Raw genomic sequence first — 27,960 nt, 5'->3', positions numbered from 1 at the left:
GATGGGCTCCAGCCCACTGGCTAACTGGCCTGCAGTCCTGTCCCCTTTGGGGGAGAGGGCGGTTGGAGTAACCTAGTACCAGAATGTTCTAAACAAACAAATCAGTACTGGGCTGCCCAACAATCTTCACATTGGGCATCTGTAGACAGTCCGGTGTGGGGCTCGGCCCTCTCAGGTGCAGCTGGGAGCCAGGCCGCCTCACCATGCGGGGCTAAGTAAGCAGCTCAGTCTCCAGAGTCCGAGCCCTAGGTCAGGGCAGGGCAACAAACAACAGTTCACAGGCTCAGACCCTCAGGCAGGGGCTGAGAAAAATAAACAGTCAGTGAAGCCCAAGCCCTAGATCATGGTGGGGCAACAAACAGTAATTCAAGGGCTCAGACCCTCAGGCAGGGGCTGAGCACAACAAACAGTATTTAGGGAAGCCCAGGCCCTAGATCAGGGCGGGGCAACAAGCAGTAGTTCAAGGCTCAGACCCTCAGGCAGGGCTGAGTAAAATAAACAGTACTTCAAGCCCAAGCCCTCAGTCAGGGCAGGGCAACAAATAGCAGTTCTGGGCTCAGACCCTCAGGCAGGAGCTGAGCACCCACACAGCAGTTCAAGGGCTCACGTCCTCGGGCAGGAGCTGAGCAAACACACAGCCAGTTCAAGGGCTCAGGTCCTCGGGCAGGAGCTGAGCAACACTGGTAAGTCCAGGCTTCTAGGCCTGAGTGTGGGTGTGAGGGGGAGACTGCCACCCGTGAGTGGGGTGGCGGGGGGGGGGGGGGACACAGGCCCACCCACTCCACTGTGTCCCAGCCCGGGGCCCTAACAGCGGCAGTTAGTCCTGACCGCAACACACCAACATTGGCTCACAGTCTGCTGTAGCCAGACTAGGGTCGGCTACCCCCGGGCTACTTCCCAGCTCCCCCTCCATGGGTACCTGCTCATCTCTGGCGTCCTCCGCCGTGTTCCACACCATGGGCTCCTCGGGGTGCTGAGCGCTGGGTAGGTCGGGATGCTCCTCAGAACGCGGGGCGAGGGGACGCTCAGGCAGCTCCTCGGGGTACCGGGCTCGGGGAAGGCTCGGCCAGTCCTCCTCAGGGTACCGGGCTCGGGGAAGGCTCGGCCTAACAGGAGCTCGGGCAGCAGCGTCTGTCCTCTCCGGTGGCCAGGCAGCAACTGAGCGCTGGGGCCAGGCCTTTATACTTCCTGTCCCGCCCCTTAACTTCTGGGGGGCGGGGACAGGTGGCGGTGGCTCCGCCCACTGCGGCGGCTGTTCTGGCACGGCCCTCTCAGGTGCGGCTGGGAGCCAGGCCGCCTCACTACACGCCCCCCCCCCAAGGCTGGCTCCCGTGCAGTGGGGCCAGCCCCTTCCATACCCCCCAGTCGGGAGAGGAAGTCTGCATCTGCGTGGTCTTTCCCGGCCCGATGGCTAACGGTGAAGGCATAGGGCTGCAGTGCTAAGTACCACCGCTGCAGCCGCATATTATGGTCCTTCATGTGGGCCAACCACTGGAGGGCAGAGTGGTCAGTGACCAAGGTGAATGGGGCTCCCAGGATGTAATACCGCAGGGCGTCACGGGCCCATTTCGCGGCGAGGGCTTCCTTCTCAACCACCGCGTAATTTTTCTCTCGGGGGAACAGCTTCCGGCTGATGTAAAGAACCGGATGCTCTTCCCTGTCGACCTCTTGGGAGAGGACGGCCCCGAGTCCCACCTCCGAAGCATCCATCTACAGGACAAATGGCCGGTTGAAATCGGGACTATACAAGACCGGCTCGCTGCAGAGGCTGGTTTTGAGTGTCTGGAAGGCCTCGTCACACTCGCGGGTCCATTTCACCTGCCGCGGGCTGTCCTTTGTCAGGAGCCCCGTTAGGGGGGCGGCAATCGCCGCGAATTGGGGAATAAACCGTCGATAATACCCCGCCAACCCCAGAAACTGGCGCACTGGGCGTTTCGTGGCTGGTGGGAGGCAGGTTGCGATGGCCTGGACCTTGCCGACAAGAGGTTTTACCTGCCCATGCCCGATGGTATATCCCAGGTAAGTGGTCTCTTGCCAGCCGATGTGGCATTTCTTTGGGTTGGTTGTTAACCCGACCTTCTGCAGGGACCTCAGGATGGCTGCGACCCTTTCTAGATGGTTCTCCCACCGAGGACTGTAAATGACCATGTCATCCAGATAGGCGGCCGCATAGTCTTGATGTGGCTGGAGGAGGCGGTCTATCAGGCGCTGAAACGTGGCCGGGGCCCCATGGAGGCCGAAGGGCATCCGGGTAAATTGGTACAGGCCCGTGGGGGTGGCAAATGCAGTCTTCTCCCTGGAGGCTGGTTCAAGGGGGATCTGCCAATACCCTTTGCTTAGATCAAGGGTGGTGATATAGTGGGCCTCCCCTAGCCGGGCCAACAGCTCATCTATCCGAGGCATGGGATACGCATCGAACTTGGAGATGGCATTGACATGCCTGAAGTTGATGCAGAACCGTTGCGAGCCGTCGGGCTTCGGTACCAGCACTACTGGGCTCCGCCACTCGCTTTGTGATGGTTCAATCACCCCCAAATCCAGCATAGCCCATACCTCCTCCTCAACGACCCGCCTCCGGTGATACGGCAAGGGCCTGGTCGTGCCCCAGATCACCACCCCAGGCTCAGTCTGGATTCGATGATAGACCGGGGTAGTGAATCCTGGTTGAGCCATGAAGATGCGGGAGAAGGCTCGCAGGAGGCACCGGGTCTGTTTGAGTTGTTCCTCTGTTAAGGTCTCCCCAAGCTGGGGTTCCCCGGGGTCCTCAGTATGGGCGACCTGGGGTCCTAGCTCCGGTTCTGGCAGGTAGGGGTTAATCAGCAGACCTTCGCGTTCCCGCCAGGGCTTGAGGAGGTTGACGTGGTACCGCTGGATCTTCTTTTTCTGGTCCGGCTGATTAATTTCATAGGTAACCAGGCCCACCTTCCGGACCACCTCATATGGCCCTTGCCACCGGGCCAGAATCTTCGATTCACTGGAGGGAAGGAGGAGTAACACCAGGTCTCCGGGTTGAAAGTCCCAAGTCTGGGCGTCCCGGTTATAAGTCTGGGCCTGCGTCTCTTGGGCGGCTTTCAAATTCTCCCACGCCAGAGCCCCCGTCTGCTTAGGCGCTCCTGGAGCTGGAGTACGTACTGTAAGAGGCCCTGGGCTGGTGATGGGGCTTGCTCCCAAGTTTCCCTCATGAGGTCCAACAGGCCTCGGGGTCGCCGGCCGTACAGCAATTCAAAAGGGGAGAACTTGGTTGACGACTGGGGGACTTCTCGTACCGCCAGGAGCAGGGGTGGAAGTAGCTGGTCCCACCGGGGAAGGTCCTCCTGGGGGAACCTACGCAACATCTCTTTCAGCGTCCGGTTGAACCTTTCAACCAGCCCATCGGTCTGGGGATGATAGACGGACGTCCGCAGTTGCTTTATCCCCAGGAGTTCGCACACCTGCTGGAGCAGCCGTGAAGTAAAGTTGGTCCCCTGATCCGTGAGGATCTCCCAGGGCAGGCCGACACGGGCGAAGACCTTCACCAGCTCAGCTGCGATGGTGCGGGCTGTGATGTTCCGGAGAGGGATTGCTTCGGGGAACCTGGTAGCATAGTCCATTATGACAAGGATATATTGGAACCCCGTACTGCTCTTGGGGAGAGGCCCCAACAGGTCCATGGCCACGCGCTCAAAGAGGGTCTCAATTAAAGGCATCGGGACCAGCGGTGCCTTGGGAGTCCGTGCGGGGGCGGCCAACTGGCATTCCGGACAGGAATTGCAATAATTCTTTACCTCCTGGTGTACCCCTGGCCAGAAGAAGCGCCCCAGTATCCGGGCCAGTGTCTTCTCATGACCGAGGTGTCCGGCCACCGGGACGTCATGGGCCAGCTTCATGACCGCCCGGCGGTGACACTGGGGCACGAGGAGTTGAGTCTGGATCTCCCCCGTGTGGGGGTCCCTCTCGACCCGATACAAGCGCTCCTGCCGCAGCTCAAAGTGCGGCCACTGCGCCACTCGGCGGGGGTCGAGAACAGTCCCATCCACGGTGGCCAGCTGCTCGTATGCCCATTGGAGTGTGGGGTTGGCCCGTTGATCCCGGCAAAAGTCCGTGGGCGCCGAGGGACCCTCCCCCGCTCCTGGGGAAGCATCTTCAAGTCCTCCCATCGGGTTGGTGTGGTCGGGGGCTTCCACCCCGTCCTCCTCGGTCTCTGGGGCCTCCCCTTCCAAGGCTGGCGTGACCCACGGGCTGCCCTCGGCATGGTGGCGTAGGACGGCTGGAAACTCGGGTCAGTCCCGACCCAGGATCACCGGGTACGCCAACTGTGGAGCAGGTCCCACTATCATTAGCCGGGTGGCCCCATCAATGGTCAGTTGGGCCCTGGTACTTGGGTAGGGCCATACGTCCCCATGTATACACTGCAGCTGAATCTTCCCCAGGTGGTGGTCAGCCTGTGGGCCTACGTTTTGGCAGACCAGCGTCCGGCTGCAGCCTGAATCGAGAAGGGCCACCATTGGGTGCCCCTCAACGACCACAGGCACGGTGAACTTGGCCGCTTGCGAACGCCGGGCACGGCCCTCCCCTGAGTAAACTTGGCCAAAGGTACACTCCAGTCCTGGGCAGTCCCGCTGTAAATGGCCATGCTCTCCGCAGGAGAAACAGGGCCCCATGTCTGCCCGTCCCGTCCGTGACAGGGTCCCGGTGTTACCTCCAGTAGTCCCCTCTTGCCGTGGGAACCGGGGTCCAAGCGGGTCTGCCGGAGGACGCTGCGGCGCGGGTTCGAGTTTCTGCCCCCCGGGAGGAAACTTGTAAGTCCGTCCGGGTGGGCGTCCCCTTCTTCTCGGGGTTGGGGCGCTCCGTCCCTGGTGGGGTTGCCCGGGCCGCCGGACCCAGCGGAGCTTCAGCTGCGAGGAAGTCTTCCATTAGTGTAACGGCGGTGGCCACGGTCGCCAGCCTATGCCGGAGGACCCAGGCTCTTCCGCGCGGCGGGAGAACTTGGATGAACTGCTCAAGTACCACCTGTTCCATGAGCTCCTCCGACGTCTGGCGTTCGGGCTGCAACCACCGTTTGCAGGTCTCTCAAAGCTCCTGGGCCACCATCTGAGGCCGGGCCCCTGGGGAATAAGTCAGGCTTCGGAAGCGCTGTCGGTAGGTCTCTGGACTCACATCCAGGGTGTCCAGAATGGCGGCTTTCAATTGGCTGTAGTCCTGGGCTGCCTCCTCAGACAGGCCTCGATAGACTGTCTGAGCAGACCTAGTCAAGTATGGGGCCAGGATGGTAGCCTATTGGTCCTGGGCCCACCCTGCGACGACTGCCACCCGCTCGAACGTGACGAGAAAGGCTTTGGGGTCGTCGCCGGATCCCATCTTCGTCAGCCGAATCGGGGGTTCTGGGCCGCGGGGCCCCTGCTGGGCCTCCCGGCTGGGGTTCCCCAGGTCGGGCCAGCACCGCCGCGAGCTGCTGGATACATTGCCACTGGAAGTCCTGGTGCTGGGTAACCAGGTCTTGAAGTAACTGATGTTGTTGGGTCCCTAGCTGCTCTACGAGCTGCTGCTGCTGTTGGAACTGGGCGGCCTGCTGCTCCTGTTGCTGCCGCGACTGGGCCGCCTGCTGTCGCTCCTGGTGCTCCATCACAAGGGCCAAGAGCTGGGACAGATCCATTTCCCGGGAGGAAGGTCTCTCTCCCGCGGCCCCCTTCTCCCCGGCGTCAAGAGCTCGCGCCCACATCCTGGGCGAGGCTCCTCAGCAAAGGCACCACGTGTAGACAGTCCGGTGTGGGGCTCGGCCCTCTCAGGTGCGGCTGGGAGCCAGGCCGCCTCACTATGCGGGGCTAAGTAAGCAGCTCAGTCTCCAGAGTCCGAGCCCTAGGTCAGGGCGGAGCAACAAACAACAGTTCACAGGCTCAGACCCTCAGGCAGGGACTGAGAAAAATAAACAGTCAGTGAAGCCCAAGCCCTAGATCATGGCGGGGCAACAAACAGTAATTCAAGGGCTCAGACCCTCAGGCAGGGGCTGAGCACAACAAACAGTATTTAGGTAAACCCAGGCCCTAGATCAGGGCGGGGCAACAAGCAGTAGTTCAAGGCTCAGACCCTCAGGCAGGGCTGAGTAAAATAAACAGTACTTCAAGCCCAAGCCCTCAGTCAGGGCAGGGCAACAAATAGCAGTTCTGGGCTCAGACCCTCAGGCAGAAGCTGAGCACCCACACAGCAGTTCAAGGGCTCACGTCCTCAGGCAGGAGCTGAGCAAACAGCCACAGTTCAGGTGCCCAGGTCCTCGAGCAGGAGCTGAGCAAACACACAGCCAGTTCAAGGGCTCAGGTCCTCGGGCAGGAGCTGAGCAACACTGGTAAGTCCAGGCTTCTAGGCCTGAGTGTGGGTGTGAGGGGGAGACTGCCACCCGTGAGTGGGGTGGCAGGGGGGGGGACACAGGCCCACCCACTCCACTGTGTCCCAGCCCGGGGCCCTAACAGCGGCAGTTAGTCTGCTGCTGTGTCGGTGGGGTTCTGACCGCAATACACTAACATTGGCTCACAGTCTGCTGTAGCCAGACTAGGGTCGGCTACCCCCGGGCTACTTCCCAGCTCCCCCTCCATGGGTATCTGCTCATCTCTGGCGTCCTCCACCGTGTCCCATACCATGGGCTCCTCGTGGGGCTGAGCGCTGGATAGGTCGGGCTGCTCCTCAGGACATGGGGCGAGGGGACGCTCAGGCAGCTCCTCGGGGTACCGGGCTCAGGGAAGGCTCGGCCTAACAGGAGCTCGAGCAGCAGCGTCTGTCCTCTCCGATGGCCAGGCAGCAACTGAGCGCTGGGGCCAGGCCTTTATACTTCCTGTCCCGCCCCTTGACTTCTGGGGGGCGGGGACAGGCTTCGGTGGCTCCGCCCACTGTGGCGGCTGTTCTGGCTTGGCCCTCTCAGGTGCGGCTGGGAGCCAGGCCGCCTCACTACAGCATCCCTGCTATTTACTTCAGGCTAGGTTCCCAAAAAGTCTTACTCGCATGTTGCCCAATTCTTAGGGTATAATTATTCCTTCCCACTGACTGTTCAGCTAGCAGGCCTGTCTCTCCACAACTCTGCAGATAAATGTTCCTTCAGGCAGAGATGCAGTGTTCTTCCCTCACTTCCTGGCCAGTCAGCCCTGGACTGAGCCAGGCTCTTTCCTTTTATTTCTCCTCTAGGCTTGCTACTGGCTGCAGGTATAATGGGATGGGGCTAGCTGAGCTCATAGGCTCTCCTTAAGCCCTTCTCTGCTGGCGTGGGACATCTCTGCCTGTAATGGAGCACTTCGCTGCTCATCCCAAAAATTAATCGGAGACCGCTTGATGTGCAAGCACCCATGCCCTTTTATTCCGTGTGTCAGTTCCCACCACTGTTTACATACAGTCCATTCCAACCAGCTCCTTGGGAGACAGCTAGCTTCTTCAGCCAGCTGGGAACTACAGCCACAGGCTCCTCCCTTTCCTGTTCCCTCCCTCTGCTTCCTTCCTGCCAGCTTTATATAGCCTCCTGGCTAACAAGGCCCGCAGGTGTTTTTCCTTAAGCCCTTTGGCGAGCCATACCCAGCCAGTACCAATTAATACCCGTTAATTGGAGCTGGGTTAACAGAGGCCTGGCCAGAACCTTTTTGGCCAGCACCCTGTTACACTGCCCTATCACATTTTTAAAATACACCTTTATAAATTAGGTAAAAAGAAAGGCACCTGCTTTCTAGGTATATAAGATCTATGGAAAGCAACAGTCATGAACACATTTTGAAACGAAGAAGAAAAATAAAGACTACTATGTTTTAGCTGGTTTGCTTCCCTCACTTAAGCGTATGATGTATAGTAAAATAGTAAGTTTTAACATATTTTTGCTGTGAAGTGTAAGTAGGCTATGAAATACAGCAACAAGGGCTTTAACTGACACCCTCCTATTGCCTTTGTGGTGAGATCCCCATCCTTCCACCTCAGTATGTAAATGTATACTCATTTTGCAAGCAAACTGGTGCAGTTTACGCTACTTTAACACTTACATGTATTTCTGATCAATTTACATATGACTTGTAACATAAAGCACCATTTTTGTCCTCACCAAAACTGGTCCAGAAGGAGTTGTATCTAACTACCCCAGGACTGACTCTGGCCGGGGTGTCTAAATCTATGGAAGGATTCTATTGAAGCATATGATACACTTCCATGTAACTGAACAAGTACAACAAAATAGTATGAAAAAACCCTCACTGAACCAGAAACTAAAAGACCATGGTACATTGCTTACTAAATTATCCTGCTCTCGGCCTTTTTTGTTTTAAAGATGGAGGAAATACATGCCAAGTTTATTAGGCCCCTAACTCCCAGATGCATTCATTAACCAAGATCCTTCCTGTCTGGGAGGGTGTTCCCAGCAAATACATTTTGGCTTGCAGTTGCTGTGAACTGATACAGAACAGGAAACTTCACAATGTTATACCCTTCTCTGATGGAAATTGAACTCTTCTGGAAGAGTGATGATCATCAAGTAATTATTAATGACCCCTAATTCTTTACCCATAGATAATTTAATTTAGAGTAGTGAGTTATTGCTGCTACTAATATAAATCAAGATTTTATTAGTGTTTCATAATAAATGCATGAGCATGTCTTATTTTTATATTGAAGGAAAACATGGCTAGCCATGGGTTAATAAGTATGGACAGTTCTCAAATGACTGATAATAGCAAGTGATGATACAAGGAGGGATGGTTTTGATTTTTGCAAACCCTCAATCCCTGTTTTGATTTAGCAAGTCTAAAACCAACTTGGTTCGGGATACGTAGCCTGTAGGAAACTGAGAGTTTCCAGACCTTCATAGGCAATACTAGTAAGGGCTTCTAAGAAGCAATTGACAGAATTAACTGCAGCCACAGAATAGGAGGGGAGGGGGACTAGAAGAAGATAGCTGTATGGTTGCTGACGCACAAGGGCCCAGAGTGAGGTTAAGGTCAATACAGCTCTCAGCAGTAGAGTTTAGACAGTCTCAGAAAGGTCCCTAAAGCCCACTGTGACTAGGAAGGGAAACTAGCTATAAAAGCTGCTGCGACTGCATTGACATGGAAGTCGGAACTCCTGGGCCCACAAGAAGGTCAAGTTTAACATCCTTAGGAGACCCTGGAGGGAAAAGAAATGGTTGAACTATTCTAGTTAGAGAGCACAGGAAACAAAGAAGGAAAACGTAGAAGAAATAGAAGTAGAATGATACAGCAAATTCATACCTACAGACAGTAGCAACACTAACTGTGACAGCAGTAACTTAGCCTGCTCTGTACTAGACTTCCATTAAATTTATTAAAGCACTCCACAGTGACCGTATAGTGCAAAGGAAAGATTAATATGAACTGATTCAAAAGAAATGAAGGTGTCAATTACCCAGGTACATATGCCACCTTATAGATGCTGCTTACAAAAGCATATGCAATGTTATTTCAATGGTAATCTTCATGGGGCGGGGCACTCCTTAATTTTACTTTTTACATCTCAGTTTCACCTGCAAGCAGGGCTGGAAAAGACTAGTGTTTAAGAATTGGTTAGTATCCCTTTAAATAGTTTGGGCATCCTCTAATGGACCACCTTGTCGTCTATTGAAGAAGCCAGAAGATTCTAATGGAGCAGCAGTGTAAATATGTAGCTAGGTCTTGTATGTTTGTATATGTTTCATAAACATGGTTATTTGGAACCAGACTGTGTCCATGTGCTAACCACATATTATTAACAATGTTTTAGAGACCAAAAACACAATAAAAAGTCAAGGTCCACTTCTACTTTTATTTCAGTCTCTTGTCCTGTGTCATGTTAAAACTACGTATAGTACATTCTCCACCCAATGAGAGCTTCTGTTGATTTCAATATTTGCTGGAGATAATGTAAGACGTCCTATACTAATTAGAGCCAAAGCACATCCTGCTGTCAGGTATTATTACTTTAGTTTACCTTGGCTCATTGTCTTCTTGTTTACTGCTTAGTTACTTGTGATTGCCAGATTTGGACTAACTGTGTCCTTCCTCCAGCCCCCACTCATTTGAGAAGGTGACCAGCAGGAGTCCTAATTCTTTTACATCTCCAAGTCAGAAGCTGTCCAAATAAAATAAAGTGCCTTGTCATGGGACAAGAAAACACTGAAATCACAAATGGGCAATGCCACCATTTCCCTCTTTTCCACAGCGGGTCAATGAAATTCAAATAAATATTTTGACTCATTAATCGCTTGAAATTTCTAAGCCTTCTTTTCTTGTCTCAGTAAATAACAAACTGCTTTACTGAGTAAAGTTTAAAAAAATCGTATTGAGGTGCACAATGGGAACTTACAGATTTAGAGTTTACCCAGGCTGATTTACTAACAATTTACAATTTAATGTTTATTTTCAGAAAAGTGTGATTTGGCCATTGTTAGGAATAATCCTTACTCTCAACCTACTCTTCTAAGTCAATATGTTTTTTAACTATCAGAACTGTAGCTACAAACTTTTATGCATCCTCTGTGCACCCTTTACACTTAAAAATCAAGATTTATGATCTGAAAATGAATTACGTACTTCACCAGTGACCTACTTTTGTTGTAATTCAACCTCCCCAGCCCCACTGCAACCTTCTCAGCTTCATCTGCCTCACAGAGACAAGAATATGCAGGGGAATACCAGCCAAATTTGTCTCAGGAAAGGTGTTTCTGGCTTCAGGAAGCACATCACACTTAATCAGAAAGGAAAGTTTTGACATGGTTTTTAGATGGTAGATGTACACAGTTTTCTTTGCTAACACACGAATATGTTTTGAATTTTTTTTTTTATGTTTTCCCATTTTTCGGTGGCACCAGAATAACTAAAGAGTGGGATGTGACTACATCATGCATATGAGAGGGGAAAAAATAAACCAGGTTAAATTCAATAGTATTATTTAATTATTGCTTGTTTAGTGTGACGAGGGTGCTTAGCCGTATAAAAACTAGAGTCCATATCCCAAAGACTCTAAAACATAGGTCTGTAAAATGTGCTGGGCACTAGAGCTTAGTGGAGGATGACCATTCCATTTCACGGCAACTCTCAAGGTTTAGAAATTTGTTTAAATTCTGCATTGGCAGGAACGCAAAACTTTTTGAATAGTTTAATGAAAACAGAAGTATCTGCATATAGAACGTCTGGTGGTGAGGGCAGTGATGTGGGAGGCCCTGGTTCAATTCCATGCTCTGCCTAATTTAGAGCAGAGCTTCTCATCCCAGATCGCTTTGAGTCAGGCACAGTGGGGACTTTCATTGAGTCTTGCACATCGCAGGGCCCTAACCATGAGGCTGGTGTGCCCTCTCTGATGAAAACATTTGTTGAAACGGTACATTTTTGTGGAATTTCATTTCACCAAACAATGTTCTTCCCAGCTCTATTGGGCCCTCCAGAGTAGGGAGATTCAAGAATTTAAACACATCAATAACTTGATGCACGTTAAGAACTTTAACTTTGCATTTGCGTAAACTGACATGTAAGTGTCTGTCTCCTTGATGAGCGTTTCATTTTGATCTAGTTTCAATTTTTTTATAAACTTCTTTGAGAAGTTGGGTTTTCAGAGGGATTTGAATGAAAAAAGGTTGATGGCTTTCAGTGTTATGAAAGTTTTTCTAATAATGAAAGGAAATAATGAACATGCAACATATCAGTGATGTGGAAAAGAAAACAGAAAACTCCACTGCAAGGGAATACCTCACAGGTGATCTGGAAGGAGAACAAATAAAAAGACATCAAGAAAAATGATAATGATCATCTGCTGTAATCGCTCTACCGATATTAACTTCCCTTCAGACCAAAGGGCTCTCAGGGGCTGGAAGAGACACAGGTGTGGATATGGAATAACTGAAAATTTGGACAGTTGAGCATGTTAAGGAATATTTTCCCATCTCCACCACTCCTTTCCTGACTCATCCAAAGTAACCCCTGATTTCTATCTCTCTCTCCTTTACCAACAGCCACTTTTAAGCTTGCAGTATAAAAGCCAAATGAAAGCTGTGTTGAACATCTGCAATGCCCAGTGACTTCAGTGTAGAGCAGTGGTTCCCAAACAGGGGGTTCTCAGGAAAAAAATCCCTAATGGCGGACAGAGCTGTCCCTAGGGACCGCGGGCAACATGGGGCCAGCACCCTGGACTTCCAAGAGTTAAGCAGATCAAAGCAAGCGTATCTATCACACTGAGGAGATTTAAACTTCAAGACTCCTTATACAAAATAGAAAGGGAGGTGTTTGCTGTTTTTTAATTAAATAGGCAGCTAGTATTGTTTTTAAAATGATCATGAAGAACAAGTTTAAGCTTTGTTGTAACGTGCATTGTTTGCGTGGACTGCTCAAGACCTGAATGCTTGTGTAGGAGGAACCCTTTGAGCTGGCTTTTTAAATATCTTCATGCTGTTTCACATCTGATACTCCTTGATGAAACATAGGAGCCTTGTCTTATAACAGGATTATTCAAAGCGATAGAAGCTACAAAAGTGAGATCTTGGAAAAGTGTTGCCGTTTTCATAATGTAATCAAAATACTGTAATTATAAATAATAATAATAGTGTGTAATAAGCATGTCATAAAAACAAATTGTGTATTTCCAAGATCACTGCTTTTATAATTTATACTCAGGAAAGGAAAAAATCCCTGGAAATATTAATTTTAAGAGGGGGTTCACAAGACTTGACATTTTAGTGAAAGGGGTTCACAGGTTTTTTAAGTTTGGGAACCACTGGTGTAGAGTTACAGGTGCTCATCATCTTCTTGGCCTTAGTACATTGTGAGATGCACAGAGAATAAAGAATAAAATAATCTTTTCTTTCAAGAAATCATGACTTCTATGGGACAACTTGATGACATAATGGAAAATAAGACTGCCTCTGTTTTAGTCCTGAGGCATTATGGTCAAACCTTACTGCCCTTACTGGAGTTTAGAACATTTAATGTAACAAGTTAATTTATCCTAAGGTGGGTGGGAAGTGGATGTTTAGTAACACATTCTGTTGCCTTACACTCTGTATTTCTTCTTTATGAAAAATGATTGTGCCTCTGCACTCCCAAAGTTGGGTGAGGACCAGCTGTTCAAACAACGCAGAAATGATGTCATCTACTGGCAAACAGAAGAAAATACTGTAAGGAATTCTGGCTATGTAAGTCCATTTTAAGGTCTGACATTTTTATAAGTATAATAAATACTCAAGCCATCCAAAAACGCTTGCTCACAAAAGAAGTATAGTGGTACAAAGAACTATTCTTCCACGTGTATAAGAATTTGTCTTGTGGTGATGGTTTTTTTGTTTGTTTCTTTGAGTTTTCATAGCATTTAATTAGCACTCTCTGAGTAATAATGGAACTGCAGTGCATATCGAAACTGTACAACAAATTATAGGACAATAAAGTCTCACAGGAGAAATAAGAGAATGATTGGTACTACGTTAGATTTTTCTAGCCTCTGATCAGCTTTGAACTCTTTATTCTTGTGATATTTTCTGTCTCTTTTTTTTTTCCAAAAAAGAGCAATCTGAACAATCAGTTGTTGCAGAAAATATAGGCTAAATATCAAAAGTGATCCATTCAGCTTCATTTGAATTTAAGAAATAAAAATTGTAGAGACTGTTAAAATAATACAAAAAAAAGAAGAGTAGGAGGTTTCTAAATCCCAGATTTTAAGAAGCTGATCCTGATCACATATGTTGATTGAGGCTTTTTTACACTTTCTGTCTCCCTCCCTCTCTCTCCCCTACCATGGGACCGTACTGTTACTTAGCAGCTGGGTACAATCTGATTTTTCTGTCCTCTGGGTACAAAAACCTGCGCATCACTGAGCTGGTGATTCAAGAAATGAGGTACTGGAATATTTAATACAAATCTTGAAAGCCCTTACTACAAGTTGGAATATGCATTATTGAAAATGTCAAAATCTTTGAATACTAGGGGTTAAATTATGTCTGATCAGAGTATGCATTAGAGGAACTGGGTTTTTTCTTGGAAAATTGGGATTTCAACAAAATAATTTTTTTCATGAAAAGTATCTGTTTCATGGAAAATTTAAAATGTTTGTCAAAAAAAAACTCCAAGTTTTTGGACATAAAAATGTAAACTTGGGATATTTTAGCCAAAAGAATTCCATGTTGTGGTTTTTGATGAAAAGCTGAAATTTTCCATGGTGGTGGAGAACACCTGGTTTTATGACCTAGTCTAGTAACAGTGCTAGAAAGCTCTGACTGGATGACACTTTTATTCTTACAGCAATTATAGAAGAGCTTGGGAGAGAGATGAGTTAAAGAAGTGAAGGATCAGGAAAAGGTACAAATGAAGAGGCTCTTTGGGTGAAAGTAAAGGAGGAAAACAGACTGTTATGCTAACCTTGGTGCTCTTCATGGGAAGCCATTTCTCCAGGTTCGGTCATATTCCTCCTTCCCATGTTACCCTGCAGTCACATATGCAGCCTTCTCCCAGGCTTTAATACATCAGTGGTTAGTTGACCCAAAAGGGTGTGCTTGAGATAGATGCCATCACTGCAATTACCCATTTCTGCCAGACTGAATTGTGAGGGCCTTTGCATTAGATGTGAAACTTGGCTTAGTGAGAATTCCAAAACTAGTTGAATCTTGTAGTTGGGCATTCTCTAGCAAGTAACAGTGAATCAACTATGTTTTTTTCCACTGCTTTGGTGTTTGCAAGTGAATTGAACACATGAGTAAAGCAATATATCATTTCCATGAGTCTTAATGTTTCATTTTCTTGGAGGATATAAAAGGATTAAAATTGCTCCCTCTCTCTTGTTCTGGGTACTGACTTTTTCAAAGTGTTGCAGCAAATTATAAATTATGTGTAAAATAAAAACTCCCCGAGCAGTGTCCTAAAAGATTAAAGAGTGTTAGAGTTCTTGTTGCGCTCTCTTGTTTCTAGAAATATTTTCCTCAGAGTGACACAAGCTTTTCTTTTATATATTCTCATTGCTGGTCTATAATATTACTACACATGGATATGTTTTCTGAGAATAACGGGTGAAAAAATGTGCTGTCTGCATTATAATAAAGAATCCTTTGCTTAAAATGGGGGCTAGGTTGTTTCCTTTCAGGGGAAAAAACAAAACAGATTTCAGCCCCCCCCCCCAAAAAAAAACCCACCACAAAATAAAGCAGATTTTTGAGGGAGTCTAAATGCTGAACTCTAAGAGTAGAGCTAGTAAAGAAAACAATTACTAAAATAGTGTGTGAGAATTTTTCCTATTTCTCTATTAGCTCTAACATGGACTTTCCAATCTGACTTCTTGTTTCTAAGACAGATAGAGAGGGATTATCATGATAGAGATGGAGCCCATGTACAAAATACCTCAGGGACGTTAAGCAATTGTCCTAAGCCATCCTCTGAGAACATGTAGCAAGAAATGAACATAGCCACCTTTAGATAGTGAATAACAACCAATAATCAAAGGTAACAATCATCCATCATCTCAAGGCATATTTCAAAGGGACATAGCTTTCATGCAGATCAAGTTCTACATGGATCAATCTCTAGCTAGGTCCTTAAAATGGTTTGGCTGGATGTTAAGTGTGTCTGTCCCTGGCAATCTGATTGAACCACAGAAGCTTTTGGTGACCACATGATTGCTGGCTGTGTAGCAGCATTCCTTGGCAAACATGCTTTGTAATTCACTGGTCTGTCCTCCTAATAATATGTCTGTAGCAAGAAAGCCACCACAATTAAACCAATGCTGATGGAGGCAGCTGCTGGGTTCAGCAACAAATATCCTCATTGCTGATCTTAATAAGGAGCAGCTGACAAAGACTATAACAAAGGCAGCTGATGAATCTAATAATAGAGCTGATCTAAAATTTTCCGATGGAACATTTTTTTTCTATTGGAAAATGCTGATTTTGTTGAAATTGGAATGTCAAGAATGTATCAACAGTTTTGTGGGAAATTATTGAAATGTATAATTTCAATAGGGCTTATATTTCATTTCAGATATAATTTCTTTGATTGTTTCAACTTTATCATTTCATTAATTATAATGGTATGCCCTTATGAAAATGACATAGAATCATAGGACTGGAGGGATCTCGAGAGGTCATCTAGTCCACTCCCCTGCACTCAAGGCAGGAGTACGTAATAATAATACCATTCCTGGCAGGTGTTTGTCTAACCTGCTCTTAAAAACCTCCTATTATGGAGATTCCGCAACCTCCCTAGGCAATTTGTTCCAGTGCTTAACTACTTTTATATGTTTTGAAAAGGTTGAAATAAAATTTCAGAATATTTAATTTTACAAAAAAATTCTGGTAAAAAATAAATCTCAGAATCAGGGTAAAACCAAATTTCATAATCTCAGAATTTCCTGTGGGATGGAAATTCGGGGATTATTTGTCATCCTCCCCCCCAAAACTCTATCTAATATCATAGAAGCATGATTTCATCCATTGGTATGAGGAGATCATTTACCAATGCAACCAGTGCCCTCTTTTTACTATGTCTTGATCAGAACTCAGGTTAACATAAACTCTGAAAAATCTGGATACTCTGAAAGCTCTCACCAAAACCTTTTCAATAGCCTTAATCAAAAAATGAAGACAGGCAAAGGACAATTTCTGTGTTAAGTGATGGTTTCCTGGCCAGAAGTAATATAAGACCATCTTAAGGGAAGTTTGAACCCAATTAGAGAATGTTTCCTAATATTCTGCTTACATGTTCTATTGCTTATTGTAATGGCTAAGCCATACATAGCTTGACCACACCCCCAGGCAGCTGCCCGAGCTGCCAATCATGGAGGCAGACACCCACAGCTACAGCCAATAGACAAAACAAGGCCTGCTATAAAGGGGAGAGTACAGAGAAGGAAGAATAAGTAAAAAGGCCTGGGAGAGCAAAGGGATGATTGTTCTACACCTGGCTACCTCCAAAACACAAGCCGGGAGACTGAAAGAGATTATAAACCCTAAAATTGAAGGGCTGTTAGACTTAATTGGAGGTTTCAGAGTGGTAGTTGTGTTAATCTGTATCAGCAAAAAAAAATGAGGAGTCCTTGAGCCACCTTAGAGACTAACAAATTTATTTGAGCATAAGCTTTCATGGGCTAGAGCCCATTTCATCAGATGCATAGAGTGGAAAATACAGTAGCAGGTGTATTTATACATATTACATGAAAAGATGGGAGTTGCCTTACCACGTGGGGAGTCAGTCTAACGAGACAATTTAATTATCAGTAGAATACCAAGGGAAGAAAAATCACAGATTGACAGAGCCAGAAGTCACCTACTACAAAGCAGGCCCAACAAAGATAGTAACAGAACACCACTAACTGTCACCTACAATCTCCAACTAAAACCTCTACAGCGCATCATCGAGGATCTACAACCTATCCTGAAGGACGATCCCTCACTCTCACAGACCTTGGGAGACAGGCCAGTCCTTGCTTACAGACAGCTCCCCAACCTGAAGCAAATATTCACCAGCAACTACCCACCACACAACAAAAACACTAACCCAGGAACCCAACCCTGCAACAAACCCCGCTGCCAACTCTGTCCGCATATCTATTCCAGGGACACCATCATAGGACCTAACCACATCAGTCACACCAGCAGGGGCTTGTTCACCTGCACATCTACCAATGTGATATATGCCATCATGTGCCAGCAATGCCCCTCTGCCATGTACATTGGCCCAACCAGACAGTCTCTATGTAAAAGAATAAATGGACATAAATCTGACATCAGGAATTACAACATTCAAAAACCAGTAGGAGAACACTTGAATCTCCCTGGTCACTCAATAACCTTAAAAGTGACAATTCTTCAACAATAAAAGTTCAAAAACAGACTCCAAGGTGAAACTGCAGAACTGGAATTAATTTGCAAACTGGACACCATCAAATTAGGCCTGAATAAAGACTGGGAGTGGATGAGTCATTACAAAATCAAATTTTACCATACTAATTTCCCCCCTACTGTTACTCACACCTTCTTGCCAACCATTTGAAATGGGTCACCCTCATTACCGCTACAAAAGTGATTTTTCCTCCCTTGGTATTCTACTGATAATTAAAATGTCTCATTAGACTGACCCACCCCACCTGGTAAAGCAACACCCATCTTTTCATGTACTATATATAAATATACCTGCTACTGTATTTTCCACTCCATGCATCCGATGAAGTGGGTTCTAGCCCACAAAAGCTTATGCCCAAATACATTTGTTAGTCTCTAAGGTGCCACAAGGACTCCTCTTTGTTTTTTTAATTAGAGGTGAGGCTCCAGGAACTGACCTGACTAAGAACAAACTAAGGACGGTCAGTTCAGGAGCCTCCAAAGAGCACAACAAGAGACGGTGACACTTAATTTCATCCAGCTACTTTTATTTATCCTCTACTCTACCCTAGACAAAAAACCAGCTGTAATCAATTCTCTGCTTATCATACTAAAGCTGTCTAACAGATGCACGGAAGCCGAATGTTGCCTAGGTTGCCTATTGCATATCCTATATTTTTTTGCATTTATGGTACAGAAAAAAGGGTGGCACTTTTATGTGTGGAGAATATTCTATGCATTTTTGTCTGATTTCTTTTGCTATCCCATTATTGCAACTGTCTTTTTTTTTAAGTGAGTGAGTGTTGGTTTTGTTGATATTAGATTTAACACACACCCCCCCACACACACAGAAAAAAGCAGTATTAGACTCCCACAGTATGTTTTTTGTCAGTTTTCTTTAACACTTTGTCCAGTAATAGTGGCAGTGGTTCATCTTATGCTTATAAACAATGTCCAGTAGAGTTCCTTGTATCTTGCAACAATATCTGGTAAGAATGTGCAACAATCAGATATAAACAAGTGATATAAAATATTAAAAACTAATGCTGAGATTCTGGGATGGAGATTTCCATTGTCCCTTGTAAGAAAAGCTTTTCCATACCAAAAATATACTACTACATTTTTAGTGCTGACAACGGTCTTGAAATCACAGGGGAATCAGCTTTTGGAGGAAAATTCCCTCTCCTGCTGCATTATTACTGCCCTGCAATGACTCTTGTGTAGGCCAGTTTGTAAACTAGGGCTCTGGGAATTTTCTCACACCCGTACAACTCTCTCAGTGGCCTTGTCTGGTAATGACCAGTGCTAATGTATAATATGAGGTTCATGTGTTAGCGTTTCCATAGGAATTTCCCAACCTGCATTCCTGGTATTTACTATACTGCTGCAAAGTGAGACATTAGTGAAAAGCGGGGGTGGGGGGGAGCATTCTACAATTTCCTTTCAGCACATTTACAGCTATTTTTCAAGCTCAGTATGTATGTTTTGGAGGGAAGAAAGGGCCAGGGCACTCAAACTGTTGTCTTAAATAAAATTCCAATCAGGCTAAAGACTGGTTCTCTAGACAGCAGTTAAATTGCAGGTGTGCAAATCTACAAAATGTGCAATTTGGTTAAACAAACGAAAGCCAGCTGTGACTGTAAAGCCATGAAACTTTTCTTAGTTTGAGGTGAAAGAAATATAATAAAAAAATGAGGAGCAGCATGAAAAAAGCTGGGTCAGGATTCTGGCTAGAAGTTTGGAATGTGAAACACCTACTGCACTGTACTTAAGTGAATATGCCCCAGGAGACCTTATTTAGGCAGTAGAGGTGGTGCTCTCAGAAACGTTGCTTGTAAAATCCCTGTGAAGTCTTGCAGTCAAGAAGACTTCAGCGCTTCCTATCCATAACATCCTACAACTGAAATGTTAGCTAGTCTTGAACCATTTTCAGATTCTTGTCTCTGTTTACTCACTAGTATTCATGTTTAATAAGCTTCTGAGTCAATATTTATAACTGAGATCAGAGTAAGAACCATCAATTCTGTTTAGCATTACGTAGTAAGAAGAACTTAGATATTGACAATAGATAGAAAAACAGGAACTTGCTTTCTTACTAATTTTAAGTCCTCACTTGTGCCAAACTGTGAAGTGATTTCCTGATTAGGAGTATATCACCAAGAGCAGTGATAGTAAACCAATGGTATGTGCCTTGAGTTGGTCAGAACAATTTAAACTCAGTCCTGCAATGAGTTTTACATAGGTGGCCCCCCTGGAGAAGATGAGGACAGGAATAGACCTGCAAGAGTAATTTGCAACAATCTATTCATCAGATTTTGCCTCTCCTTTTCTGTTTGTTGATTAGCCATGAACAAAACTGATTTTCTTAGGTATATTCACTATTCAAATTCATTTGTTAAAAGAATTATGGAATAATTTTATGTTCCTACCTCATTTGCCATCAGTTTGTTGTGACTGTGAAATTTGATTCAACACCTAGATCAAATGAACTTGAGATGTTGTCATAAGATTACTTTGTCTTCGAGAAACATGGCATAAGGTGGGTGTGCCATTAGGGCACCAAGCTCTCTCACCCTTCTTGCTGATGTGATGGCCACGAGGAAGATAACCTTCATGGAGAGATGCAACAGCGAGTAGATCACTAGTGACTCAAAGGGCTGGGGAGAACTGAAGAACTGATTTTTTTCCCACTGGGCAGCACAGCATGGGGAGGAGGTGACCAGCCCTTGTGGAGAAAGAAGTGGTTCAGGACTATTTAGAAAAGCTGAACTTGCACAAGTCCATAGAGCCGGATGCACTGCACCCGCGGGTGCTAAAGGAGTTGGCAGATATGATTGCAGAGCCATTGGACATTTAGCTTTGAAAATTCATGGTGATAGGGAGAGGTCCCGGATGACTGGAAAAAGGCTAATGTAGTGCCCATGTTTATAAAAGGGAAGAAGGAGGATCTGGGGAACTACAGGCCAGTCAGCCTCACCTCAGTCCCTGGAAAAATCATGGAGCAGGTCCTCAAGGAATAAATTCTGAAGCACTTAAAGGAGATGAAAGTGATCAAGAACAGTCAGCATGGATTTACCAAGGACAAGTCATGCTTGACTAACCTCATTGCCTTCTATGATGAGATACATGTGCAGATGACACTAAACTGAGGGGAGTGGTAGATATGCTGCAGGGTAGGGATAGGATACAGAGGGACATAGACAAATTAAAGGATTGGGTCAAAATAAATCTGATGAGGTTCAGCAAGGACAAGTGCAGAGTCCTGCACTTAGAACGGAAGAATCCCATTCACTGCTACAGTCTAGGGACCGAATGGCTAGGCAGCAGTTCTGAAGAAAAGGATCTAGGGGTTACAGTGGATGAGAAGCTGGATATGAGTCAGTTTGTATGTGTGCCCTTGTTGCCAAGAAGGCTAATGGCATTTTGGGCTGTATAAGCAGGGGCATTGCTGGCAAATCGAGAGACGTGATCATTCCCCTCTATTTGACACTGGTGAGGCCTCATCTGGAGTACTATGTCCAGTTTTGGGCCCCATGCTACAAGAAGGATGTGGAAAAATTGGAAAGAGTCCAGCAGAGGGCAACAAAAACGATTAGAGGGCTAGAGCACATGACTTATGAGGAGAGGCTGAGGGAACTGGGATTGTTTAGTCTGCAGAAGAGAACGAGGGAGGATTTGATAGCTGCTTTCAACTACCTGAAAGGGGCAGTTTACCTGCCCCGTCCGCAGGTCCGGCCAATCGTCGCTCTCACTGGCTGCGGATTGCTGCTCCAGGCCAATGGGAGCTGCTGGAAGCCTCTTGGCCCGTTCCACTTCCAGCAGCTCCCATTGGCCCAGAGTAGCGATCCGTGGCCAGTGGGAGCCGCGATCAGCCAGACCTGCGGACAGGGCAGGTAAACGCACAGGCCCGGCCCGCCAGGGGATTTCCCTACACAAGCGGCAACCCGTTTGAGAAACCCTGATCTAGACTGTTCTCAGTGGTAGCAGAGGACAGAACAAGGAATAATGGTTTCAAGTTGCAGTGGGGGAGGTTTAGGTTGGATATTAAGGAAAACTTTTTCACTAGGAGGGTGGTGAAACACTTGAATGGGTTATCTAGGGAGGTGGTGGAATCTCCTTCCTTAGAGGTTTTTAAGGTCAGGCTTGACAAAGCCCTGGCTGGGGTGATTTAGTTGGGGATTGGTCCTACTTTGAGCAGATGACATCCTGAGATCCCTTCCAACCCTGATATTCTATGATATTGTATGATCCATGTTTCTTTGCCTGGCATAATATGCGGCATCAAAACTGCATTTAAAACATGAGAGAATTGAAATATTGTGTCAGAACAAATGAGTTACCCAAGAGTCTGAAACAGTTGTATATATATATGGAGGCTCTCAGATGCCAGAGTGATGGGCAACAGTACAAAATCCAGCATAAGAGAAATTCATATTTCTGCTTGAAAGGTATGGCTGGTGGGAAGGCAAGTTTTTTTTTCTTCTGCAAACTAATCATCTGTTGCCATTTTGTCCCCATATTCCCATAAGAAGTATTTGGGTGGTATTGCTTTAATCTGTTTGAATGGGAAATCATGCATATGTGAAGTGTTCTCGTATATCATTGTGGTTTTTTATTCTACATCCGCCAACTGATATAAAACATTTCCTCCCATAGACTGAAATCCCACAGATAATGGTCAAGTGGCCTTTACCACAGTCAGAAAGAACATTCATTTCCCATCAGAGTTTTAAGTAAACATACATGAGGTTCATATTTACTTTACTAGCACTACAGATTTGGAACCAAAATGAATAGTCACCGTCTGTGTGATATCCAGTAGCAAACACTTTTTTTAAGCTCTAAGCTTTTGGAAGTGTTAGTTCACCTGTCTAAAGAGCAGACAAACTTGGTTAAGGATGAGACATCTGGGAGGGCATATAATCCACCCAGGAAATATCCTTTTCAAAATTAGTGTTGAAGACTACAGTAATAATTAGCAGGTAGCAGTTGGACTTACATTTAGTGAGAGGGGGAGAGATTCAGATCCCGCAGTATTACTCATCAAGTTTAGCCAAATGGAACTTGTTCATTTGGCACAAGCACTCAAAACGGATGAAACACCTTCTTTCCTGGAACAGTGTGAGAAACTCCCTGAGAGTGAGAAACTCCCCGAATTTTTCATGGGATTCTGGTAACTTACACTTAGACCAAAATACTGCAGGTGGGTTTAAGCTACTGCCCACATTAGAGAGGTTGGACTGTGAGAAACTTTGCATTAGCAATAGCCCCTAGGAACGTAGAGGCTTGTTTTCCATTACTTGTACCTAGCTTAGTCATTGATCTCTGTGCAAAGTGGATATAAAACACCTACTTTATGATTTGATAGTTTTATGACGATAGCAGGGTGGGTCAGAAGTTAGGACACTGGACCAGGAGAGCTGAGTTCAATTCCTAGATCTGCCATTGACAGCCGTGTGACCTGGGGCAAATCACCTCACCCCTCTCTGCCTTTCTTTGTCCTGCCACCTTTTGTCTGTCTTTCCCCCTTTTTATTTAGATTGTAGACTCTCTTTAGGGCAGGCCCCCTTTCCTCCTAACTCCATGAGAGTCGAGCGTCAAGAGCCTAACGCAATCTCAGCTGAGGCTTTTTGGTGCTATTTTAATTAAAACAAGTAATAATAGCCCCAAAAGTGCTGATGAGCCTACCATCTTAAATAGACTAAGGAGGTATTATTCCCAGTTTGCAGATGTGGAACTGAAAAATCCAGAGATTATAATTTGCCCAGAGTCACGCCGGAAATTGAGTCGGGAATTGAACACAGATCTCCTGACTGAGTCACTGTCTAGTGCTTTAATTACCATCTGTCCTCTTTCTGTAGAAAGTTTCCTTCTTTCTTGAGTTTAATCCCATCTCTTTCTTGACTTCCATTGTATGGTTACTTCTTGATCAGTTGGTCAATTTTACTTTCACCAGTACTAATTTTGGGTTATTTCACTAGACTGCTTGCCCTGTGGGTTACTGTTCCCCCCTCCCCCCAGGAAATCTAACTTTTGCTGTTCTTTGTAACCTCTGCCACATGCAAGAAGTAGGGATGGAAGTGCTGACTGAGTGAACAGAGTCAGTAACATTTGGACCCTCTCTGACCTTCAAATGGGAAAATAAGGGAATTAAAAAGGAGCTGCTACCAGAATACATCTCCCTCTCAGGTGATGAACCATTTCTTTATAAATCTTGCATGAGTCTTCCTTTTAAACTTGGAATTCAATTGAATCTGGATGGTAGAGGTGTCAGAGACAAATAAAGGGGAAGGGCTTAAAAGAGTGCATATGAATGTGTGTGAGGAAGTGGATGGAAAGGTAGAGAAGAAACAGCCTTAAGTATAATCTGGACTGTGCTAGGAATATGATCCATTGTTGATACAGGGCATCCAGCACTAGTTTCTATTCCAATCTATCTCAACCAGGCCTGCAAATTGTTTGGAACTAGTGAGTGAAAAGAGGAAAGCGCCTGGCAAAGATAGTGGAGTAGCTTCCCAAAAGCAGACAAAGAATGGAGCTGATCCTGATGCATGATGGATGGATGAGTTACCTTTCTACACTTAAACCAGAACTTTTATAAATGTTATTCAGCTGTTTTTAACTAAAATGTCTGTAAAGTTTTCCTTACCCTAGTACCCCTTCTCAAGACCTAGACAGAAACAGCTGTTAACATCTTTTAGTCCTTCCGCTTAAGCGTTGTGTCATTACTTTAAAATGGCAGTTTATCACCACTCCCATGGTTCTCTGCATAGCAGGAGTCTTGCTGTTTTGCCATATTATTTTTGCACCCACCACTTCAGAATCACTCCATCAAACACACCAATCCCTGTTGTCATATTTTAAGTATTAAAGGCATAGCTTTCATTTCTAAAAAGCATGTAGGAGTATGATTGAAAGGTATTGTTAAGCAAAAACAATGCTTTGCATTCTCCAATAAAACTTGTAAAGTATTGCAAAGTATTAGATGGCTTTCTCAGATCCTGTGGGACTTTAAAATATATATATTTTTTAATTAATATGTTAAGGAATGAATTTACTTCAAGCACAAAATAATTGGAATAACAATAAACACCACGGTGCAAATAAGTGATGGTCACATCAACACCACCCTATACCGAAAACCTACCGACCGCTATGCCTACCTTCATGCCTCCAGCTTCCATCCCGGACACACCACAAGATCCATTGTCTACAGCCAAGCACTGAGGTACAACCGTATCTGCTCTAACCCCGCAGACAGAGACCAACACCTAGAAAATCTCCACCAAGCATTCTCAAGACTACAGTACCCACACGAGGAAATAAGGAAACAGATCAACAGAGCCAGACGTGTACCCAGAAGCCTCCTACTGGAAGACAAACCCAAGAAAGAAACCAACAGGACTCCACTGGCCATCACATACAGTCCCCAGCTAAAACCCCTACAACGCATCATCAGGGATCTACAACCCATCCTGGACAATGATCCCACACTTTCACAGGCCTTGGGTGGCAGACCAGTCCTCGCCCACAGACAACCTGCCAACCTGAAGCATATTCTCACCAGCAACTGCACACCGCACCATAGTAACTCTAGCTCAGGAACCAATCCATGCAACAAACCTCGATGCCAACTCTGCCCACATATCTACACCAGCAACACCATCACAGGACCAAACCAGATCAGCCACAACATCACCGGTTCATTCACCTGCACTTCCACCAATGTAATATATGCCATCATATGCCAGCAATGCCCCTCTGCTATGTACATCGGCCAAACTGGACAGTCTCTAAGGAAAAGGATAAATGGACACAAATCAGACATTAGGAATGGCAATATACAAAAACCTGTAGGAGAACACTTCAACCTCCCTGGCCACACAATAGCAGATTTTAAGGTGACCATCCTACAGCAAAAAAACTTTAGGACCAGACTTCAAAGAGAAACTGCTGAGCTCCAGTTCATCTGCAAATTTGACACCATCAGCTCAGGACTAAACAAAGACTGTGAATGGCTTGCCAATTACAGAACCAGTTTCTCCTCCCTTGGTTTTCACACTTCAACTGCTAGAACAGGGCCTCATCCTCCCTGATTGATCTAACCTTGTTATCTCTAGCTTGCTTCTTTCTTGCTTATATATACCTGCCCCAGGAAATTTCCACCACTTGCATCCGAAGAAGTGGGTATTCACCCACGAAAGCTCATGCTGCAAAACGTCTGTTAGTCTATAAGGTGCCACAGGATTCTTTGCTGCTTTTAATAAACAATTTGTGCCCAGCACAATGGGAGTCTCAATCCCAATGTATAATATACAAATTTATTATTATTGCTGTTGCTGTTTTTACTACTATTAACAATAAACATTTTTACAACTTTTGAACTGTCAGCATATCATTTTTTTGCACAATCAAGTTGAGAGGCAACATGGCCTACTACATAGGACTAAATTCTCTTCCTAACTGGCACTGACCTGCTATAAGGCCTTGGGCAAATAACTTCATCTGTGTCTGCTCCAACCCCCACTCTTTGTCTGCATGTCTCATTCAACTGTAAGCTGTTTGAGACACAGTCTGTTTCTTTCTATATGTTTATCCTTAGCCTCTGTTTCCCAAAAGCTGGAAATGGATGACAGGAGATGGATCACTTGATGATTACCTGTTCTGTTCATTCCCTCTGGGGCACCTGGCATTGGCCACTGTCAGAAGACAGGATACTGGGCTAGATGGACTTTTGGTCTGGCCCAGTCTGGCTGTTCTGAAGTTGTCCAGAGCATGGTACAAAGAGTCCCCAGTCTCAGTTGGAGCTTCTAATTATTACTGCCATACAAATAATAGTCTGCAGATATTTTTTTTTACAAGACCGTAGAATTGTAAGGAGTTATTTCCATGCCCACAAATTCTCTGGAGACCAGATATGAGGATGTGGGGAGGCAGAAGGCTGTTGGAGGTACCCTAATGATGGGAGAGCTGTTTCTTTTTGGAGGTCATTTGGTTGAAATAACATATATTTAATTTTGCAAAAGGCTTTACATAAAAATAAGCGTCACCTGTGTCTCTGTATTATGTCTCTCTCTCTTTTTTATTTTAAAAATCACTTTTTCATTATCTCTACAGTGTGAATAGTGTCTCTGCATTTGGAAATTGTTATTGAACTCTTACTTCACCGCAGGGTGTCCACTGATAAATTTGCCAGATAAATACATACGTAAGTAAATTACATAGTTGTTTTTTAAAAATAAAATCCATAATATAACTTTTAAAACTGCTTAGAATATTCTTACTTTTCTATTAATTCTGATAAATTCAGCATTGTTTCAGTCCTACTCTAGATTGTCAAAATGATGGTTTTCAGTTTTGATTCTGAGTATCTTTTTAATTGTATTTGACAGCAAGAACTTTGTGATTTACTTTTCTTTATCAGATGTCATTGTTAGAATGTACAATATACAATGTTACCCTGGAGTTTGCTGTTATGTCCATAGGTAGGGAAGGTGTCAGGATATCACAACCTCACAGATGCCTCCAGCAAGTATATTAATAGCTAGCTATGAAGGCATCTGTGTAGGTGCTGGTTGTCTTCACTTCTCCATTTGTATTTTATGCTTCATTATAATTTGTAATGTTGTTATAGCCATGTTGGTCCCAGGATATTAGAGAGACAGAGTGGGTGAGATAATATCTTTATTGGACCAGCTTCTGCTGGACCAACAGAAGTCAGTCCAATAAAATATATTATCTCACCCATCTTGCTTCATTATAGTGGAAGTTAAAATACTGGACTTCAAATCACCTTACAGCCTTGGAAAAAATGAACTCTCTTTTCAGGGGAAAGGAAATGTAGCCCTTGAGTGTTTTCTAGAGAATTCCCGAGCCATCCACCCCCATAAATCCCTGATGAGATGTTTTTAAATCCAAGTTAGGATTGCAGCCATTGAACTTTCATAAGACCTATCTCAGCAGCATATTTGCACTGAGCACTCAAGTTTCTGAGGTGTGAGTGACTAAAAACTAGAAAACACAGTAGGTTTATGCCAGAAATGTAGAATTCAGGTACAAAATAACAAAATAATCTGGCCCACACAATGGAATATTTCCTGTCTGAATGAATTACACACAACTTGGGTGGGCTTCTGAATAGTGGGCGGGGGGGGAAGGGGGGGAACCACCACCACCAAAGATTAAAA

The 27,960-nt window shown here is 45.5% G+C and overlaps 1 long non-coding RNA gene across 1 annotated transcript; it reads left to right on the top strand.

Annotated features, from left to right (window-relative positions):
* The first annotated feature begins 499 nt into the window (after positions 1 to 499).
* On the top strand, positions 500 to 26,978 carry LOC123367431. Its single transcript, XR_006578461.1, has 4 exons — positions 500 to 683; positions 13,025 to 13,111; positions 14,211 to 14,360; positions 26,891 to 26,978. It is a non-coding gene; the product is annotated as an uncharacterized LOC123367431 (long non-coding RNA).
* Positions 26,979 to 27,960: the final 982 nt, after the last annotated feature.

Source organism: Mauremys mutica, chromosome 1 (assembly GCF_020497125.1).
Source record: "Mauremys mutica isolate MM-2020 ecotype Southern chromosome 1, ASM2049712v1, whole genome shotgun sequence".
Taxonomy (NCBI): Eukaryota; Metazoa; Chordata; order Testudines; family Geoemydidae; genus Mauremys; species Mauremys mutica.
Note: the sequence above shows the minus strand (reverse complement) of the source record. Positions and strands in the feature narration are given on the sequence as shown.